General features: G+C 42.7%; 1 protein-coding gene across 1 annotated transcript in view; it reads right to left on the minus strand.

The window, feature by feature from the left end:
- LOC126109897 (hormone receptor 4) overlaps nt 1-23376 on the minus strand; it is a 617359-nt gene that overhangs the window by 290098 nt on the left and 303885 nt on the right. Inside the window, exon 3 of the mRNA XM_049914995.1 lies at nt 7779-7813. The gene's annotated coding sequence lies outside the window, so the exon portion shown is untranslated. The remainder of the gene's footprint in view (nt 1-7778; nt 7814-23376) is intronic.

The raw sequence follows: 23376 nt of genomic DNA on the forward strand, positions 1-23376 counted from the left end.
CTGGTATGGGAGGGTGACTAATTACTGTTCACGTTGGCTCTGTGAACAGCTTTGCGTCCAGTGCTATGACGATGTTTCAGCATAAAAAAAAACTATTACCACGAGGAAATGAGACATTTAAAGACTAGTTCGTTACTCGTTCGCTATGAAATATCAGCTCTGGTAGTGTTTTTGTAACTGACAACGAGCCGTACCATTCTGTACAATTACATAAGGCACCTACGGCTGCCTAGGAGAAACGAAATACTGAGCTGGTTGAAAGATGAAGAAACAGGCCGCGGAGAGGTTCATAAATGAAGGTGTTATACGAACAACGCTAGAAAACTGGAAGAAAGTTATGGAACATGTGTGGAAAGAGATTACAAGGTCGAACACACAGTGGCGGAAAACAGTATAAAGGCAGGGTCCCTACGAAAGTAAAATACAAAGTTCTTGCGAGAAAATTATTGTCCATTCTTCTTGAAGCGCTCTTTTCAGTCCACGTAAGGCCTGAAACTGCCTTCCATTGCGATAACTACGCCTTACAAGAACTCCCCGAAACATTCGTTGTCAAGTCACACCTACTACTACCGAGGTAGACTTTATGACGACCGCCATTAGACTTAAATTAACGTTTAGCTGAATAAGTTTATTTATAAAATCTGCTACAGAAAATAATAAAAAATAATAATTTCTTTTATCAGAAGTTTAACATATGAAATGTCGATCTAAATTACAATATTTACAAAAGGTGGGCACGAAGTACCCGCCCTCCCCTCTGCCTTGGTACGGTAAGGGTTAAAGAATGCCTGCAGCGGGCTTGGAACACGCGACCGGCGGCAGCCGCAGGCTGTTGTCAGCGAGCGCATTGGACACCAGGACCAGGCTCAGAGGCAGAAGCCGTTCGGCGCACAATGGGCGCGCAGCTGGCCACCTCCTGGCCCTCCCCAGCAGCCCATTGTGTGGCAGGAGACAAAGCAGCGCACGCCGCTCTCCGCTCTTCCCTCGCCAGCAGCGCGCAGACACATTCGCGACGCCCCGACCTATCCGTTCTGCACTGCTCGTTCCGGACAGCGTGTCGCCCAGGACCAGTAATATCCTCATCAACAGGGACCAACAAGGTGCATCAACAGCAACTACTGGGTCCCAGAATATTTAATCTTCAATGCAACTTCGCATAAATTATACACGTATGGCCAATAAAGTTTCAACGGCAGCAAAGACAACAGTTTGAATGCTGTTTGGAAACTTTATTTAAACATAGAAATCAAGCTCAGCAGCTGCTTGCTTGCTGTTTGCTGTTGTGCTTTCGAGAACTCTGCAACAATCTTGTTGCAGGTAAGTGGAAAATTTGATTAGGGGCCGATAACTGTTTTATTTCAATTGTCCATGTATTATAAAGACAAGTTGTATTCCGACCAGTTACAGTTTAATGAATTCCTAAGGGACCAAACTGCTGAGGTCATCGGTCCCTAGACTTACACACTACTTAAACTAACTTATGCTAAGAACAACCCACACACCCATGCCCGAGGGAGGACCGAACCTCCGGCGGGAGGGACCGTGCAACCCGTACATGGAGCCTCTAACCGCGTGACCACTCCGCGCTGCCATTTTAGTTCAAATTAGGTTCTGTTCAATTAAAGGTTAGCATATGAATTAAAGTTGGGTAACAGTCTGTGGGTACATAATTTTGGTAATACGTAGACTTGTTATAGAATGGGAGGTAAATTTGGTCTACGTTTCATACAGAAACTTAGTGGGGGGATTACAATTTTGCATATACTTTATATTAGGAGCAATACATGACCAAATTTGTAGGTGATTTGGGGATGTACAGGACATGAAATTCGATACACGAAACTGCTCCCTGTGGCAGCAACAGTGGCGCTGACCCGGATGGGTACCGGGTATTACTGAGCTTGAGTACGTAAGAGTACGTCATACCATGCTGCTTTAACCCTACGCCAGCGTTCATCAACCGTAGCGAGTGGCGGTCTGCTAGCCTCTTGGCAACCCATGGCCAGATGTTTCCGCTGGCCAGAGAAACATGGCCAACATGCGCCCTTGTTTTCGACACTGAAAATAACGTCACGTAGACGTCAAAGATAAGCCGCGTACACCGGGCTCAACACGTCACAAATGTAACAGCTGCTGTCCAAATTATAGGGTAGCCGGTACAAACATTCGGAATGCGAAACACTTTTGCACACATGTAAATGTACAGTATACGAAAGGATGTATCATAAATCCATGATAAATATTTCACGTCGTCCCGTTCATTTTTAACCCTGCAGTAGTCGCGTGAATTTTTGTCACCCACTGTTGTTTTCAATCTCTTTAACAACGGGATACACACTTGCATAATGATATTAATTACTCAACTCCACAGTTGAATGCGCTATATTTTTATAATATCCACACATAACACACTGTAATTTAAAGGAAATAAAAGTGAACTTATACTGCAGTAAAAATGAATGATTATGAATAACAAGTGTAGTGTGAAAACCATGCGTTAAATAGCTGTATATGAACCTCTGTAACAGAAGAATTAAACAATATTTCCAAAGTTATTTTCCGACACATGTATTATTTCAGCCTGCTCCGTTCAAACAAGTCGCTAACTTCCTTCAAACGATCAGAGCAGATCCACTTATCGCAAGCCGGCCGAAGTGCCCGCGCGGTTCTGGCGCTGCAGTCTGGAACCGCGAGACCACTACGGTCGCAGGTTCGAATCCTGCCTCGGGCATGGATGTGTGTGATGTCCTTAGGTTAGTTAGGTTTAACTAGTTCTAAGTTCTAGGGGACTAATAACCTCAGCAGTTGAGTCCCATACTGCTCAGAGCCACTTATCGCACATAACGCACCACTTCCTGGTTGATTTGTCCTGCGATCTACCACATGCGTAACATCTTCCTCTCTTTCCCTTTCTTTCCTCTTGTGCCCTATTTACAGTCTCAGTTCGAGCAGTGAAAGTCCACGCCTTCTGATCTTCGTAGAAACCTGTGGTGCTTGACGTCTCTGTTCTACTTGGGGATATGTAAGTTCCCGTGCAACATTGGTTAGGAAATTAGTTCTCTTCAATGATTTGTCTTCATTTTTGCTGAATCAATGACTGAAAAATAGAAGTTTACCAGTCGAAATAGCAACGGAAACTGTAACACTAGTAGTTGCGCGGCTGACAACTGTCAAACAGAGCGCACAATGTCGATGAACTTATTTTAGTACATCCTAGCAATACCCACATTCAAACAGCAATGGTTAAATAATGACCTTTAAAGTGGAACTCCAATGTATACAAATTCACGTCTGTGGGCACCCGTACGAGCGACAACGTAACAAAAAGAAAATTGTTGTGTGACATGTATCAGCTGTGCAAGTACTAAAGGGTTAAAGATGATTTTTCCTTATTCTAACGACTAGGAGAAAATTTAAAAATGCAGCAAATGAAGCAGGCGGAAAGGAATACAAACGTCTCAAAAGTGCGATCGACAGGAAATGCAAAATGGCTAGGCAGAGAAAAATGTAATGATGTAGAGGTATATATCACTAGGAGTAAGATAGATACTGCCTACAGGAAAACTAAAGAGACCTTTGGAGAAAATAAAACCACTTGTGTGAACATCAAGAGCTCAGATGGAAAACCAGTTCTAAGCAAAGAAGGGAAAGCAGAAAGATGGAAGTAGTATATAGAGGGTCTATACAAGGGCATTGTACTTGAGGGAATTATTATGAAAATGGAAGAGGACATAAACGAATATGAAATGGGATATAGGATACTGCGCGAAGAATTTGACAGAGCACTGAAAGACCTACGACGAAACAAGGCCCTGAGAGTAGACAACATTCCATTGGAACTACTGATAACCTTGGGAGAGCCAGCTATGACAAAACTCTACCATCTGGTCAGCAAGATGTATGAGACAGATGAAATACCCTAAGACTTCAAGAAGAATATAATACTTCCAATCCCAAAGAAAGCAGGTATTGACAGTTGTGAAAATTAACGTACTATCAGCTTAATAAGTCACTTACACGAATTCTTTACAGACGAATGGAAAAACTGGTAGAAGTCGACCTTGGGGAACATCAGTTCGGGTTCTGTAGAAATGTTGGAACACTTGAGGCAATACTGACCCTACGACTTATCTTAGAAGAAAGATTAAGGGAAGGTAAACCTACATTTCTAGTATTTTTAGACTTAGAGAAAGCTTTTGACAATGTTGATTGGAATACTCCATTTCAAATTCTGAAAGTGGCAGGGGTAAAATACAGGGAGCGAAAGACTATTTAAAATTTGTACAGAAACTAGATGGCAGTTATAAGCGTCGAGGGGCATGAAAGGGAAGCAGTGGTTGGGAAGGGAGTGAGACAGGGTTGTAGCCTATTCCCGATGTTATTCAATCTGAATACTGAGCAAGCAGTAAAGGAAACAAAAGAAAATTTCGGTGTAGGTATTAAAATCCACGGAGAAGAAATAAAAACTTTGAGGTTCGCCGATGACATTGTAATTCTGTCAGGGACAGCAAAGGACTTGGAAGAGCAGTTGAACACAATGGACAGTGTCTTGAAAGGAGGATATAAGATGAACATAAAAATAAGCAGAACGAAGGTAATGGAATGTAGTCGAATTAAATCAGCGATACTGAGGGAATTTGATTAGGAAATGAGACACTTAAATAGTAGATGAGTTTTCTATTTGAGGAGCAAAATAACTGACGATGGCCGAAGTAGAGAGGATACAAAATGTAGACTGGCAATGGCAAGGAAAGTGTTTCTGAAGACGAGAAATTTATAAACATCGAGTATAGATTTAAGTGTCAGGAAGTCTTTTCTGGAATATTTGTACGGAGTGTACACATGTACGGATGTGAAACATGGACGATAAATAGTTTGGACAAGAAGAGAATAGAAGCTTTCGAAATGTGGTGCTACAGAAGAATGTTGAAGATTAGGTGGGTAGATCACGTAACTAATGAGGAGGTACTGAACAGAATTGAATTTGTGGCACAACTTGGTTAGAATTCGGGATCGGGTGGTAGGACACGTTCTGAGGCATCAAGAGATCACCACTTTAATATTGGATGGAAGCGTGGAGGGTGAAAATCGTAGAGGGAGACCAAGAAATGAATACACTAAGCAGATTTAGAAGGATGTAGGGTGCAGTAGTTACTTGAAGATGAAGAAGCTCGCACAAGATACAGTAGCATGGAGAGCTGCATCAAACCAGTCTCTGTACTGAAGACCACAACAGCAACAAACTTACTCCAAATACCGTACTGTCATTACGTATTTAACAATAAAAATGCGAAAGTTCCGCACTGGTCCCCTGGTCTACCCCGGAACCCCGTACCTGCTGCAGGCTGCCTATCTGACGGCTTTCGGTGGCAACAAAATTTTGATTTTCAGCACTTCGCGTAATTATTGACCGAATTTAAAAATGTAAAGTGCTGTCATTATCGACTCATTAAGAGGCATAATCGTACGCTAATGGTTTAAAAGAATAAGATAAGTATTACAGTTACAAACTGTGCATCTATCTGGAGGCAGCGTAACTGACGGCCAGCAATTAGCCAGGCTTCACTCATTCAGAGAATGAGAACACTTACCGACTTCAAGCAACTTTAAATATAATTTCAAACGCTCACGAAACTTTTTCTCGCTGTCATCCCCCTAAAGAAGATGAAAGAAAAAAGTTTATCGCTTACGACATCATCGCTGTTCACACAGTGGAACTTCAGCATCAGACTTGAACTTTCAATTTATTATTTCCTTTACTGCAAATTCTATTCGCAACACACTTTTCGGACAGTATCCACATATGCCACCAAATGAACCTGCACAATTACGTCATCGTATGAAGTATAGTTCGGGAGTTACGACGTCATAAACTTTAATTTGTGTGGAACACGAGCCTTCGCTTAAAATGGAGCGCAAATTACCAAGAATACTCATTAAGAGTTTCACAATGAGAGCACTTAGCGACTTGGAACAAATTTTAAGCATTATAAAAAATCTTTTTTAAACTACTTCTAGCTTACTTGCTTAACGTCAAATATTTAGCATAGTAACTCATTTGTTAAGTAATCAGACATAGCAAACTGTTGTATATATGGAAGTTCGATTCCTTAAAGAATCAGGGGTTAACTGATATTGTTGATACTATCAAATAACGTGTTACGTAAAATCTGACTTTCATGTACTTTTGTATTTATTAATTGCTACGCAGTCCAGGCGATATTCTCGCTACGCACAGGTTCTAAATGACTGGCATCAATTAATAAGCACTCATTGTAACGTAATTGCCTGGGGCCATGCTCATGACTATCAAATTCACTAGTACAGTGCCTTATACAACAAAATTTTTGATCAGGCACTGTTGCTACACATGTCGGTCTTGTATGGACTGACGAATCTGATTATATACGAAGTTTATTTTTACAATCTCAGTCGCATCCCACATATCTGATGAGTAGTTTTGAAGATACATAATAATCGTTATACATTTTTGAATTTATCCGTCAAACGTTTGTCACACAACTGAGGCTGTCGAAATAAACCCTTCCTAAAGCATACATAGCTGAGGTATCTCTTTGAGCAAAATTCCGTCCATTATCATATTTTACAATAAGTCTTTCAGTTTTTAGGTTGTGCTTTAGTTACATTTTTTATAAATGTCTAGTACGGTTTTTAGCTTTCGTTCTCTAAAACGTTGCTGAAGAATTTACAGCTTATATTAAACAACTTGAGACAAAAAAACCATCGGTTGTTCCATCCGTTAGTGGGAATTTTTATCATCATCGCAATCCAAAAATGTGACATAAATTCAAGGACATCATAGACGAGGAAAAACGTAAATCGTAGTTTAGGACATGCAAAGACCAAGTTCGGCAGCAATGGATTAATATGCAGTTTAGGGTGTTTATTCCTTGTAGAGGGTAACTCTGAAGGAAGGAAGATTAAGTTTTAACATTCCACCAATAGCTAGGTCATTAGAGACGAAAAACCAGCTCGGATTTTGGGAATGAAATTGGGTGAATCCTTTCCAACAGAACTATTCCCCATTCACCTTATGTGGATTAAAGAAACGATGGAAATCCGAAATCTGGTTGGCCACACGGGGATCTGAACCCAAGTCCCCCAAAATGCGTACCCAATCTTACCAATGCGACTCCTCAATCGTTGGTAAATCTAAGAACGGAGAAAAAAAAACCGCCTACGCTATTTATCGAGCATATCTGAAAAACGTCGTGGTGGGATGCTTTCAATGTGAAACTCAAATTCGGCACGGACTATTGAAAATAGAGCTGGGTGTGTACGGCATGAGATAATGAGGGGCCATGGAACGCGGTAACGTGCTTTCCCTCCCTTTACGATGGACGTACTACTACAAACATTGGCCACGTGGCATGCGCCTCTGTCCAAAAGACACCACGAACTGCAGTATGATTTAATCCAGTACGCCAGCGCGAAGTTTAGTCACAAAATCTATGCCACTGCCTCTGCATCTCATTTCAATACAGTTTGGCGATGATAATTTTTTGTACTACGAATACTAGAAGTGGCTACAGCCGGTTCAGGCGACATCACACTGCTGTTCATTACCGACCTCGGTGTATAGTAATAGTAATAATAAAATAATAATAATAATAATAATAATAATAATAACGAGAAAGTTTGTGTTTATACAATGATCGAGAATGGGAAAATGCCACACAAAACGCGCTCAGCTTCTGTGCCCCTCTGTCACCGAACAGGCGCAATGTCTAGTTAGTGCTAGACGGGCAAGTACTCACCAGGAATGGGCGGCGTGATTCCAGCTCACGTCCACCTGGAAACAGAAATTAGAATCAGTAAGCCAAGTAATGAGAAAGAAATAGTTTTCATAACTGTTTAAAAAACTAAATGAAATCACCGAAAATTCATGTTTGTTAGCACAGATCACGAAATTTCGCAGCAGTATTAGTGGTGGTAGCGTATTCGTCAGAAGAAGGTTTTATTAGGTAATTATAAACACTAGCATTACAACAGTCACATAACGCCTTACGTATATTAAGATAAATATATTTAGATTCATAGATGAACGAATTGCGCAACGGTTCTCCATAATGCAAGGCGACGAAAACCTCGGACAGAATCTAAATACTTGTCCCGATAAAAATTACAACGCTACGAACAGAAACCCCGTTCTAATAATTTCGCAAACTAGCCTCCAAACATGTGTAATGAAGTTGGTTTCTCAAACACCATTTTTGGAAAACATGTTGGACACAATGTACTGTCGGATTATTTTCTACAAAGTTAAAATATCTGAACATTCATTGTTATTCTGATGACTTGGTTTAGTTATGTTTGTTTTATGTTTTAAATTATTTTACGTTTTAAATTGTTTTTTTTTTTTTGTTTACCGTTTGATATAAACGTGGTATGTTAACGAAAGTTATAAGTAACGCATACAAAATAATTACAGTTACGACAATCTGTAAGGAAACGGTAAAACATAAATTGTTTTACACCACGCACATAAAATGAATGAAATTTCTTCACAATACACACGACAGACAACACAGTGTAAAACAAAATTCTGCAGGATACTCAAATTGTGGCAGGAGATCCTGTAAAAGCCCAGATTTGTACCAGGCATATTTCAATACACTGGAAATCGTTGTCGAAGAGAACTGATTATGTAGCAGTGACTGCAGCTTTGTTATACTGTTTCTCGAATGGAGATTGACGTCGTAATCATTCAGCAGAACAAGATCTGAAAATCTTCTTACAAAGATTCTGCAAGGTTCGCAGGAGAGCTTCTGTAAAGTTTGGAAGGTAGAAGACGAGGTACTGGAAGAAGTACAGCTGTGAGTACCGGGCGTGAGTCGTGCTTCGGTAGCTCATGCCGGCACGGTACCTCAGCGTGTTCGGTCAGAGGGCTGGTTGGCCTCTGTAATAAAAAACTGAGTGAAAAGATCAACAAACGAACTTAAACGGATGTCATGTGACGTCCGCAACGACCAAACACAACGATCACCAACGGAAAAAAAAATAAAAAATAAAAAAAAAATGGTAGAGCACTTGCCCGCGAAAGGCAAAGGTCCGAGTTCGAGTCTCGGTCGGGCACACAGTTTTAATCTGCCAGGAAGTTTCTTCTTACAAAGTTCTTACAACATCGAAAGCCGTTTACACCCAGTGGCTGAATGTGGCCCGTTTCTTTAGTTCTAAAAACTAAAAAGGCGCATAAGAAGTGGAGAGTTTGGGCCGAGAATTCGATAATCGCTTTCCGAAGCTTCAAATGTTCTGGCGAGCGCACCGAAATATAGTAACTAACGTCTGACCAGGTCAAAAGAGATATGACAGAAGTTTTTTTTCCAAGTGCGGGAGAAAAATCTGTGTTATTGTTAGATTGTTGGGATGCCGAAAGAACTGTTTTGACTGTCGTATGATTATGACGACATCCTCGCATTTTCATTAATAATACTAATTATAATGTGATGACTCGTACAGTCATTGAATGTACGTTTTAAGCATTTCCTTACAGATTATGATTATTGTAATGATTCTGTGTCATGATAATGAGTTACTTATTAGTTTCAATTAACAAAATACACATATGCGAAACGGTAAACCAAAAACAAAATAAAGTGAATTTAAAACGTAAAATAACAACTTAAAACCTAAAACTAACACCAGTAAAACAATTAATTAGAATAATAAATGTTTAGATATTTTAAGCAGGTATGCTGAAAAATGTCGACCGTAGATTGTGTAAAACTTATTTTTCCAAAAATGACTTTCCGAAAGCAGTTCATTACATATTGGTAGATGTGCTGTGAAGACTTCTTTAAGTCATGACAAGTTTTCATTTTTTAAAATTAAATTAATTAATTAAAATTAATTAATGGCGGTGGAGTAGTTTTCAAAATGTCAGATTATTACAAAAGTTGTTAATAGCGTCTCCAAGAAGATTAATTACATTACAATTTTTTTCATGGAACACGTTTCTTTATGGTTCATGGTTTCGAATACATTCCCTCTAAATCCAATATGCTAAATTACATTTAATGGATATTGTATATCTGCACCTGGGAATGTTCCCTTATTAGAATGTTTCACGCGTTTAATGCTTTACTTATGTTAGTTACAAATTACTGTATTCCGTGTATTGTTAACACATGTATTGGAATATAAACACTGCCAGCCGTGTCTGGGCACTGTCTTGCCACTTATTTAATAGGCGCGTTGCGATGAACCGGTACAGTATTGGAAGGCCTTTAGGTGCTACAAAGCTGACTGGACAACTGGAGATTCGCCCGCACGCTCTTCGGTTTATGGCGGGATGACAGTAGTGAATACGTCAACTATGTGTCTTGCGTGAATGCCAGAGTTTGAAGTCAAACGGTGCCCTCAATTCGTGAGTGTAAGCGTATTTGGCAGAGTGCAGTGCGGCGGTCACAATTTACCGCGGGACTCGAAACACGGAGCATGCGGCTACGTGCCGCGCAGCCAAATGGCTCCTGCACGCCCTGTACGTCCGCTGTTGCTGGCTGCTGCTGCTGCCTCCCTGCAACAACATCTCGCGGCCCCATGCCAAGTCTGAGCACGTCTTTCCAATGGTCGATATAACCAGGTCTCTGCGAGCAAAAGTACACTCTGTATGAGATTACCAGCACCGAGAAACGTCCGCATTCGTGCTCCGCAATATTAGTGTTCGCTGCGTGGCTCCTTTACTGTATGTTCCTGACGACAAACGGTATGACAAAATAAAGCAGGCAGGCAGGCATGCAAACAGCCGCGGTCTTCCTACAGGGAATCGCTGGAAATGATTAAGGAAAACCATGAAAATCCACATGTGTATTGTGCGGACGAGTCCAAGGTCGGTTTACCTGAGTCGGAGTGGAGCTGCATGATCGTCATATCAAACGAGCGCACACGTAGACGGGACTGCTTTACTATTCAACATTTTGTAACAAGGTGGGAGCATAACAGGTACTGAAAATAAATGGATCGTGTTTCGGCATTTTGCTAGACACTACATAGTTTTTTGAAAAATCTAGGTCAAAGTTAGTGACGAAAAATCAGATTTTCAGTACTGGAAAATGAAAGATCGTCTAAAATCAAATATTTTTTTACTAATGTAACATGGAATCCAACGTTAATAACGTTCTAGTTGTTAAAGATTTTTTTGTTTTTCATGCTGTGGCTTGGGTACCCATCATTCAGTGTGTATCCCAAAGAAAGCAGGTGCTGACAGATGTGAAAATTACCGAACAATCAGTTTAATAAGTCACGGATGCAAAATACTAACGCGAATTCTTTACAGACGAATGGAAAAACTGGTAGAAGCCGACCTTGGGGAAGATCAGTTTGGATTCCGTAGAAATATTGGAACACGTGAGGCAATACTGACCCTACGACTTATCTTAGAAGCTAGATTAAGGAAAGGCAAATCTACGTTTCTAGCATTTGTAGACTTGGAGAAAGCTTTTGACAATGTTGACTGGAATACTCTCTTTCAATTTCTGAAGGTGGCAGGGGTAAAATACAGGGAGCGAAAGGCTATTTACAATTTGTACAGAAACCAGATGGCAGTTATAAGAGTCGAGGGGTATGAAAGGGAAGCAGTGGTTGGGAAGGGAGTGAGACAGGGTTGTAGCCTCTCCCCGATGTTATTCAATCTGTATATTGAGCAAGCAATAAAGGAAACAAAAGAAAAGTTCGGAGTAGGTATTAAAATCCACGGAAAAGAAGTAAAAACTTTGAGGTTCGCTGATGACATTGTAATTCTGTCAGAGACAGCAAAGGACTTACAAGAGCAGTTGAACACAATGGACAGTGTCTTGAAAGGAGGATATAAGATGAACATCAACAAAAGCAAAACGAGGATAGTGGAATGTAGTCGAATTAAGTCGGGTGATGCTGAGGGAATTAGATTAGGAAATGAGACACTTAAAGTAGTAAAGGAGTTTTGCTATTTAGGGAGCAAAATAACTGATGATGGTCGACGTAGAGAGGATATAAAATGTCGACTGGCAATGGCAAGGAAAGTGTTTCTGAAGACGAGGAGTTTGTAAACATCGAATATAGATTTAAGTGTCAGGAAGTCGTTTCTGAAAGTATTTGTACGGAGTGTAGACATGTACGGATGTGAAATATGGACGATAAATAGTTTGGACAAGAAGAGAATAGAAGCTTTCTAAATGTGGTGCTACAGAAGAATGTTGAAGATTAGATGGGTAGATCACGTAAGGTGATGAGGAGGTACTGAACAGAACTGGCGAGAAGAGGAATTTGTGGCACAACTTGGTTAGAAGAGGGGATCGGGTGGTAGGACACGTTCTGAGGCATCAAGGGATCACCAATTTAGTATTGGAGGGCAGCGTGGAGGGCAAAAATCGTAGAGGGAGACCAAGAGATGATTACACTAAACAGATACAGAAGGATGTAGGATGCAGTAGGTACTTGGAGATGAAGAAGCTTGCACAGGATAGAGTAGCATGGAGAGCTGCATCAAACCAGTCTTAGGACTGAAGACCACAACAACAACAGCATAGTAAGGTCGGCAGACGAGCGATCAGGGCATTAGACAGCCAAACCGCTGTCCGTGTTTTGTTATGCGATATTTTCTTCTGTGTATTCGATAAGATTCTAATAATGGCGATACCTTTCGTTTCTTTTTGTTTTCTACGTAAAACATCGAGATGTGCGATTAATAATCACGTAAGTGGCATAATATATAGACGGTTATTTTCATCGTGACACATGAGATGCTAGACAGAACTTCTGTATATGGTCCGCGTGAAAGTGATACAACAGGAATGGACCTCTCTTTGTCAGCCTTGTGCTACGGTCGCAGGTTCGAATCCTGCCTCAGGCATGGATGTGTGTGATGTCCTTAGGTTAGTTAGGTTTAAGTAGTTTTAAGTTCTAGGGGACTGATTACCTCAGAAGTCAAGTCCCATAGTGCTTAGAGCCATTTGAACCATTTGAAAGATTCGAACACGGACCAGCAGTATAGTAGTTTAATGACTTGACCGCTCGACTGCCGATCTCGCTCTGCTAGACGCATTGAGTGACGGATATCTAAGCTATGGCATCAAAATAAGAAAACGTTAATAACTTGAACATTATTAACTTTGGAACACATAGTATATTAATAAAAACGTTTGTTTTTAGACGATCTTTCGATGGATAGCATTTAAAATACAATTTTCCTTCCAAGTTCGATATCGATTTTTTCGAGAACTTGGGAGCGTCTAGCAAAAAATCGAAAAATGTCTCTCTTGATTTTCAGTACAGAACGTCCTTGCGAAACTTGATCAAAATCGGTGACCCACATTTCGGGCCCTCCCCTCTTAAATCATCCCCCGCGTCCGACGGCAGCACTCATACAGAATTCCACGCCACTCCGCAACTTGATCTGCCTGCAATATGTCGAATAGAAACAACTCGGCACACTCAAGAAAACTGACTTGCCGGACAGACAGGTTGGAGTATTACTGTTAGTTATATTACTGAATAATGATGACGATACAGATGGTAATAATAACAGCAATACAGCTTAACGACTGAAGATTAACATAAACAAGTAATACATGTCAACTGGGGACTACTTGTGAAAATGACCTACAAATTAGTTTTTCGCAGAGCGTTATGGGGCGATGTCTGCGCCAGTTGATGTTACTATCTCATAGTGCCAGAACTCGTAGTGAGAAGCCTTCAGCACAGTAGGTAAAACAAAGACACAGAACGATGCGGCGGTATGTGCCACCGCCTCGTTGATTCCCATGTGATAGGGGCGCTTTTGACCAACTCCAGTGACAGGTGGCTGGCTTTTAAGCTGATGCTGGAGTAGTGCGGCAGCAGAAACGTGGGAAGGCACATTCACAACTCCTGCTACTACAAAGTAGAGGGCTTCCTATACCAGTGCCAAACCTCCAATGTTTGTTAACAGTTATAACCAGAGCTCGCACACAAAAAAGATATTAAAAAAATTAAACATTAACTTTGCCATAGACATAGGCAAATAATATTATTTCACTTTCAACCGAAACAACTTACGAACCTAAACATAGATCATAGATTATAAAATTTTTGGACGTGCAAACGTGTAGGATATGCTACGACTGTCATTGCTCAGACATTGTGTTGTCAATGTAAAGCTCTCCCCGGTAGTCAGGTGTAAGACAACGAACAACACTAAATTAGCGGGATCTGTTAGGGTCGGGACCGGTAAGTGTTGAAAGAGACGGAAGAAAACTGATTTTATGCAGCATCTACATGCCAGTCTATCGTGAGAATCTCTTCATCTGTACTGAAGTATAGCAACATAAATCCACTTTCTTCCTCTACACTTTTTACCTTCCATTACCAAATTAAGTATTCTGTACCCTTAACGTACCTACAAAAAAGGAAGCAGAGTGAACAGGTGCACTGGAGGAAGAACAGTGTAATGAAAAGGCCGCTCCAGCTGCTCTCTAGAATTTTATTTAGTCCACTACCGGCAGGGCCGGCGCAAGCCCAAGTGCCGCCCCGTGCGAGCTGCTAAATTGCCCCCCCCCCCGTTTTTTTTCTACGGAACGTTTGTGTTATTTTATTTAAACAAATCTGTAGGAAATGTCGGCAATCAACGGCAACTTTTGTTTTTACTTTTCAGAGTGGCCAGTCTCAAAGCTTTTAATATGTGCTTAATGTGCTTACCTCTAAACCGACTTGAACGTTTCGTTTTCTGCAAAATTAGTAGTGAGTAAACGCACGGTGCGTAACAGGCTGGCAGTGCTCCACTCATAAGAAATACTGGCGTGTACGCCAGACCGCTTCCCCTCTTTGCTCCTCCGGCGTAAACACGACGGTGCTGCCACAGTGGCGAGGAAGAAATTAGTCCTCCTCCCTCCCCTTGTTCAACAGGGGCGGCCGGCAGGTAGTCGAGGCGCCATGCCGCAGTTCCAGAAGCCGCTTCCTCCGAGGTTTAGTTTCCAGTCCCCTCTTGGGCATGAATGCTGAGTTTGTCATTAAAAAAAAAAAAAGTGGGGGCGGCAGACTTGCCGCCCTTCGGAAAGTGCCGTCCCGTGCGGCCACACTTTTCGCACGTGCCTTGCGCCGGCCCTGACTACCGGTTTCAATGTTAATCCATTTTCAAGTAGATCTGAAACCGCTTTACATATGATGGATGAAGTTCTACAGAGAAAATGCAGCGGCATTTCCATTAAAGAAACAGTTGCGGACCGTATGTAGAAACTAAGTACTGCTGTTGGTTGGGGTCTGCCACTCGCTGGTTTGTCCGGCCTATGGTGTACCGCACAGTGAGTGCAGAAAAAAACTGTTAACCTGAAACCAGCTCTTATTGAGGACGCAAAAAAACTCTGTAGTATTTGTCAGAGACTACGAGTTTGTTGTCGTCGATTCTGGAAAGTAGGCATGGATTGGCCTGAAAATATGGCTCTGCGAGAATCAGAGCACGCTTGGCATGTTCCGAGCGCGAGTCTCACTGCTCGTCTACTGACGTGCTTTCTATTTCTGAGACGATTTCTAGCGCCACAAAGCATTCACGTGGAGGTGCAGGTGTACATTTTGTAACTATATGAAGTGCAGTGTCCACATAGCTTCTCCGCTCCTCCTCCTTTTATAGCTTTTCTCCCGAATGGGCACTTACACAGACTGTAACACTAATTGCTTCCCTTATTCATTTGCAGCGAGCCCACTAATGGCACGATGCGAGGCTCTCCGAAGCACAGTACGAAACTGAGTTGCCTTTATCACCAGGCGCACCATTTTCTCAGTGTGACTCAAAACAAGCCGCCAGAAAAAATTCCATTACAGTTTATTTACGTTCCATGGTTTACTTTCTTAGTGTGCAACGCCTTAATACGGCTAGAATACCACGCGAAAAGTGTGAAATTTATTACTAACACTGAATGAAGCAGTAAGACTACTGTACGCTATAAGGGCAGAGTTGCAAGCATAAAATCCAAACAGTATTCGTTGATGTGGAAACGAAAAGACCGTAGCTTCACAGTTAACTCGATATAGAAATGTTGAAGGCTCCAGCATGACTCAGGCTAAATTATTCCACAATGTTAACGGATAAATAGCCAGCCGCGGTGGCCGACGGTTCTAGGCGCTTCAGTCCGGAACCGCGCGACTGCTACGGTCGCAGGTTCGAATCCTGCCTCGGGCAGGGAATTGCGTGATGTCCTTAGGTTAGTTAGGTTTAGGTAGTTCTATGTTCTAGGGGGCTGATGACCTCAGATGTTAAGTCCATTAGTGCTCAGAGCCATTTGAACGGATAAATTGAACTGTGGGAGATTGTGTGAAACGTGATTACTAAAACATGAAGAATGGTACATGTACTCTATCGAATCAAAAGTATCCAGACAGCTATTAGTGAACATTAATATATTAATATGGAGTATGTCCCCCTTTTGCCTTAAGAAGTTCAGTAGGCGACACTATCAATGCCATGTCTGAATGTCTGTGGAGGAATGGCACACCAATCTTCCTCAAGAGCTAAAACAAGAAAAAATAGCGTTTTATATTGGACACTGGGGTCTGAAGCGAGGTTGACATTTGAACACATTCGAAAAAGATTCCATCGAGTTCAGGTCGGGAGTCCGGGCAGGCCAATTAATTTCAGGAATGTTGTTGTCCATAAGTCATTGTCTCATAGATGCTGCTTTATAACATGATGTTTTGTCATGCTGATATAGTTACCGTCTCTGAACTGTCCCTTCTACTGCACGCAGTACACAAAGCTGTAAAATGTTTTCGTACCTATCCGCATTTAGAGTTTTCTTTAGCGCAATAGTCCGCAACTCGTGGTCTAGCGGTAGCGTTCTCGCTTCTTGCTCACGGGGTCCAGGATTTTCCCTGCCTTGAGATGACTGGGTGTTGTGGTACTGTCTTCATCATCATCATTCATCCCCATTACGGTCGGAGGAAGGCAATGGCAAACCACCTCCGCTACGACCTTGCCTAATCGGCGGTACGAGTCTCCCGCATCGCTCCCTATGCTCCTCGGAGTATGGGACCTCATCGTCATCCCTTAGCGCAATAAGGAGACCACACTTTAACCACTAAAAACACGCAGACACTGTAACACCACATCCTCCGTACTTCGCTGTTGGCACTACACATCATGCCAGGTAACGTTCACCAGACAATTCGCCTAACCCAAAACCTTCCGTCGGGTTTCCAGAGAGATTCCTGATTCTAAATCACTCGTTTCCAGTCACCCCCTGTAAAGTGGTGTCTCTCTTCACAACATTTCAAGCACACCTTAGCTTTCCCTATAGAAATGTGTGGGTTATGGGAAGCTGCTCAAGCGTTTTACCCCATTTTTTTAACATCCTACGCACAGTCACTGTGCTAGCTTGACTGCTGGTAGCACTTTGAAAGTCGCGAGTGAGTCCTTCAACTGATTTCGATTTTTTTTCCAGCTTCGTAGTGATAGGGGGTTCCCGTCCGTCAGTACATGAGATCCGCCCGGTCTTGGTTTATGTGTGGTTGATCCTTCCCGTTTTCACTCTATAGTGACATGAACGGTCGACCTGGACATCTGTACATGGGTTTGAAATGTCGCTGGTGGATGTTTTACACAGCTGGTGGCCGCTAAGTAGGTCACGTTCGAAAATACTGAGCTCCCCTGCACGACCCACTCTGCTGAAACTGCTTCTTTACTGACAACACAAAACAAAACTGCCTCCTTTTTTAATGGCGGTTCCGACACTCATGACAACTGTGCATTACATACGGGTGACCCGATACTTTCAATTATATTACTTACATAGTGCATAGCTTTTTACGCCACACTGGATTCTCAATAGCAGTCACTATGATGGCGTTGTTCGAATTAATCAAAACTTGAAGTACACAGAAATTCATGATAACTCTGTTCTGAAACTACTTGTATGTGCACATGATTAGTTTTATGGAGGCAAGGGCATCGATACTATGTCAGGTGTATTGTCATACAATTCGAAACAGGATACACAAGCTGCGACATAGTCGTGAATACAAACAGTGATCCAGGTACTGTCAAATGTTTTTTATTATAGTCTTTGTTCACAATACAAAGTTCTTCGACGATGACCGGCCGTAATGGCATCGTCAAAACGTATACGGATTTATCACATTAGGGCATGGTGTAGAACAGATCTGAAGATGGTCATTACTGACTGAAACTGGTCATCGTCGACGGACTTTATATTGTGATCAAAGACTGGAATAAAAAACATTTGCGAAACAGCATAGCCACTTGTAACCGATGATGCGGAAAGTTAGTGTATGGAATAGTTCAGAATCAGAACGATTCACACTCAAACACTGGTTCCTGCGACGATCAGAATATTGCAAAGCGGGTGGGGACTTCTCGAAGTTCCTCCTAATCAAAAATGGCTCTGAGCACTATGGGACTTAACATCTATGGTCATCAGTCCCCTAGAACTTAGAACTACTTAAACCTAACTAACCTACGAACAGCACACAACACCCAGTCATCACGAGGCAGAGAAAATCCCTGACCCCGCCGGGAATCGAACCCGGGAACCCTCCTCCTAATCCCCTTATCTCGAAAACATTGACAGTTTTCGCACAGTACACGTCAAGAAATAACTCGCTAGACAAAGTATGGGGACAGTTGTGAACTGAATGAACAGTCAGGGAACAAAATTTTGTGTCGTATAGGTAAAGAAGTTTGTTTCACCTGACCTCAAGTGGCTGCAGAATAGTGGTGACTAAGAAGCAAACGAGGGAGGGGGGGGGGGGCGATAGAGGGAGAGAGAAGGTGAAGCAAGAAGGCAGCCATCCGAAGATCGACAGGCTATGATCAGAGGCGTATGGGATATTAACGATGGAAGCGTAAATTAGGACACCAGTTAGTGAGGCTACAAATTTGGAAAGGTACAAGCAATCGCAACCCAGTTAATAGCAAGGACGGCGTTAAACGCGCGGAAGTAAGACTCAGAACAATAGCATCATAGCCTTCGCTTCAGTGATCTCAGCCGCATATGGTGCGCCAAGGAGACGCACAGCTGCTCACGGTTGTTTACCTAAGCGACTGGCCTACTTCTGGGTGTAGCTGTTCTTAACGTCGTAGGTGCTAAGCATAAGCTCAACCGTTAGCTCCCCAAGATGAACGACTGACAGAGGTTGACGAAACCTACCATCAATTCCTTACATTACGGAGCTTCAATCCGGGGAGTCTAAAGATAGTGCATCATGGAATAATTCTCAAAAAATGGCAGCAGATAAAAAACTATTTGAAGTGTAATGCTAATTATTTGATGAATTACCTTTCTACTGATAACATTTGTGTGCAACTTGCTTGATTCCTACACCTGTTCTGTACCCATGAAACTCACTATTAGAGGTAGTGTAATTTTAATCACTTTTTACAATGTACAGTCTTACTTCCTTTCGTTATTCTAGTATCTAGTCCTCGATGGCTTAGCATATTTTCAAAGATCCCTCTCACTATCGGTACTTCCCATACCCTGCCTTGGATGACACTTAGCGTGAATTCATTTAGTATCTTAAATGTCCATTTCAGTATCCTTCAAAAATACCACACTTATAATTCTTACAGTAATTTTCATTGTAAACGTATAAATTGAACGTAGATTTGATGCTGCGGATCTTCAAAAATTAGGAAAAGAATTGCAATGGCAAAAGAAGGATTCAAGAGGAAACAGAAATTACTTTGTGGGCCACTAAACAAAGATCTGAGGAAAAGACTTACCAAATGATACGTATGGAGTGTTTCACTATATGGTGCGGAGACCTGGACATTGAGGAAGGAAGATGAAAGAAGATTGGATGATGATGAAGATGATGATGTTTCGTTTGTGAGGCGCCCAACTGCGCGGTTATCAGCGCCCGTACAAATGCCCAACCTTTGCTGAGTCCAATCTCGCCACTTTCATGAATGATGATGAAATGATGAGGACAACACAAACACCCAGTCATCTCGAGGCAGATGAAAATTCCTGACCCCGCCGGGAATCGAACCCGGGACCCCGCGCTCAGGAGCCGAGGACGCCACCGCCAGACCACGAGCTGCGTATAAGAAGACTGGAGGCACTAGAGGTGTGGATATGGAGAAGAATGGAAAAAGTGAAATGGGAAGACCGAATAAGGAATGGAGAAGTATTAAGAAGAGTTGGAGAAGAAAGAAAGATGCTGAAAGTTATCAGAAAGAAAAAACGGAACTCGATTGGACATTGTTTGAGGAGGGAATAGAAGGAATGGTGGAGGGAAAAAAGGGGAAGAGGAAAGAGAAGATATCAAATGCTGGACAATATAAAAGGAGACAAATATTCAGAAATGAAAAGAATGGCTATGGACAGAAGAAATTCGAAGAGGCTTAACCCATGATAAGACCTGCCTTAGGGCAGAATACCTTACTACTACTACTACTACTACTACTACTACTACTACTACTACGGCTGAGCAGGAAAGATTAATGGAACTGGACTCAACTGTAGGAGTAGCCCGTGTCAATCCCGAATCATCCATCGTGGTCCAGAATTTCTGACGTTTCCGAAGCTAATTTCATGCCAGGAGGCTTCAGCGACGGCATGCGCTTTTTTTTACCTCCAGAAATGTCGTTATAAAAGAAGGACGGAAAGGAGGAAGGACCAGTCTAGATCTGCACTTTCAGAACTGCCAACGGTGCGTGGAAAACGCTGTACCAGTATCAAATCCTCCCTCCAATCTCCGATGGTTTATGGGAGAAAAGACGGTACCTCACAGTATCACTCCGAATGTCTGCAATTATACCACAGTAGTCATTACGCGAGGTACGTTGGACAAGGCAGTATGTTTACCACTCGTTTTGGAACGACAACTCTCGGCATTCTGTAAGGCTCTGCGCGATGCTCCAAGTCTAACGGCTTCCACTGCATTTCTCTGACACGCTCACGCTGACCAAATAGACACGGGACAAGTCGCGTAGGTATTCGTTGAATCTTACCTTCTCTTCACTTGTACCAATTTTAGGATTCCAGACCGATGAAAAGTACTCAAGAAATGGTCGAACAAGGGTTTTCTCTGCTAACTCTCTCGAGCATGTATTGCACTTACTTTGGTTTCTCTTAATCACTGTGAGTCTGGCGCCTGGCAGCCCCCGGTTAGAATTACGTGTTTATTACACATTACATCACACGGGACAGAAACTCCTAGACTGTAACAGGTTCCAAATCGCAAATGATATCAGCTTCTTCCTATCATTTAAGAGGGGCATTTAATAAATAATGCAACACCTTTTTTCTGAAAGCAGGTCGATTTTATTCAGGATTCCAATGTATCATATTATTCTCTACTATTTTGGCTACAAAACTTTTTTTTTTTCAACATAATCTCCTTTCAATGCGATGGCTTTACGTCACCTTACTGGGAGGGCCTGTATGCCCACACTGTACGACTGTAATGGTCGACTTCGGAGCCAACTCTTGCTGCATTAGTAACCTCCATATCATCGACGCATTTTTTCCTGCAGAAATGGTTCATTGGGCCAAACAGATGGAAGTCGGAAGGTGCGAGATCAGGGTTGTAGGGTGGATGAGGAAGAAAAGTTTAATGAAGTTTTGCGAACTGCTCTCTGTTGCGTAGACTTGTTTGAGGCCTTCGTTATCATGGAGAAGGAGAAGTTCATCGCATTTTGTGGCGACGAATACTCTGTAGTCGTTTCTGCAATATCCTGAAGGTTGCAGAATACACTCCAGAGTTCATCGCTGCACCATGAGGGAGGACATCAAACGAAATAGCCCCTTCAGCGTTCGAGAAGACCGTTGCCATGACTTCACCTACTGAGGGTGCGCCTTTGAAGTTCTATTCGGAGGCGAGGCGGTACGGCGCGGCTCCATGGAGTGCAATTTTGTTTCCGATTCGAAGTGATAAACCGATATTTCATAGCCTGTAACGATGTTCGACAAAAAATCGTCACGCTCAGCCTCGTAACACGCTGTCAATTCCGCGCAGATGCTCCTTCCTTGCTCTTATGCTCTTCTGTTAGGCGGCGAAGAACACACGGGCACACACCTCTGAGTACTCTGTGGAATAATGTGTCAGCACTATCAACAGAAATGTCCAGTTGAACAACGAGGTGTCGGATTCTGATCCGTCGGTCACCTCGTATGGGAGTGTGCGCATGTTCCAACATCGCAGGAGCCACAGCTGTGTACAGTGGGGCAGCACACGGGAGACCGGTCAGGTTCGCCTGACCTCGTTGCGATGGTAACAGACGCCACGCCCAACGAATCACCGTGCTTTCATTCACTGCCAGATCTTCGCAGACATTTTCCAAGCACGCGTGTGTATCTGCGATGCTCTTGTTTTCCGCCAAAAGAAACTCAATTACAACTCTCTGGAACGCACCTCCATTACAGACGCCATTCTGAAGGCTACATACAACGCCACCACTTACCGAACTTCGTGAAATTCTATGGGCTGAAGCGAGAATATTTCACGATGTCCCACAACAAATCCCGTATTTTTTTCAATCGAAATTGGGTGAGATAAAAATGTGTTTCATTACTTACTGAACGCCCCTTCTAACAATACTGCTTTCCTGAACACAACTGCTTCGTCTGTAAACATTCCCTTAGACCTACAGACTTGATCCAAAGTTGAATGGTATCGGTTCTGAGGTTTTCTGAGGTTATTAGTAAAGCATATGGAGCTGGAACTGGACAGAAGTGGTTAAGGAAGCCAACTACGAGTTTGTTTATTGACAAGCCTCGAGTGACTTACGGTAACCACGGAAAATCTAAACGATAGCCAGACAGGACTTTGAATTCCGCCCCACCCGAATGACTCCAGTGACACAATCACTGCATCATCTCACTGTATCCATATGCTGTAGGAACGAGAAACTGTAAAGGAAAATGGATAACTCTGATATCCACATCGAAATTCGTCAAGCAGTGCGATCTGCCGTTGCACAAAATGAAACATGCACTACCGGCGGATTCACCCTCACAGCCGACTGTGAATCCATATCAAATCCTCCGACAGCAGCAGCTGATCCGGCAGGCGAGAGGAGCTCCCCCTCGGGGCGAGGCCAGCCAGGCAGATGATGGCCCTGTTCCTAACTCGGCCCCCTCCCGTGTTTCCGATAGCAGGCGCCTTATCCTCATTGCCAGAGCGGCACTCGCGCCCCTCCGCTAAACGGCCAGCAGTTGGCGAGGGCTGACCCGTCGCACACCCACCCTCAGACAGTTGAGGAACTCACGCTACCTCGCCGGCAAGGTATTGGAAATCCATACGGCGCCAGGCGCCACCCAAAGTCGCCATCTCCCACCACTTGTCTTCCTTCTGGCCCTTCCTTCCCATCAGTAGCTACACACCATTCAACGTAAAGCACGCGGCGTCCACCTTCTCTTGATAGGATATCTTACGAGCCACCAC

The sequence above is a fragment of the Schistocerca cancellata genome, chromosome 1, assembly GCF_023864275.1.
Source record: "Schistocerca cancellata isolate TAMUIC-IGC-003103 chromosome 1, iqSchCanc2.1, whole genome shotgun sequence".
Lineage (NCBI taxonomy): Eukaryota > Metazoa > Arthropoda > Insecta > Orthoptera > Acrididae > Schistocerca > Schistocerca cancellata.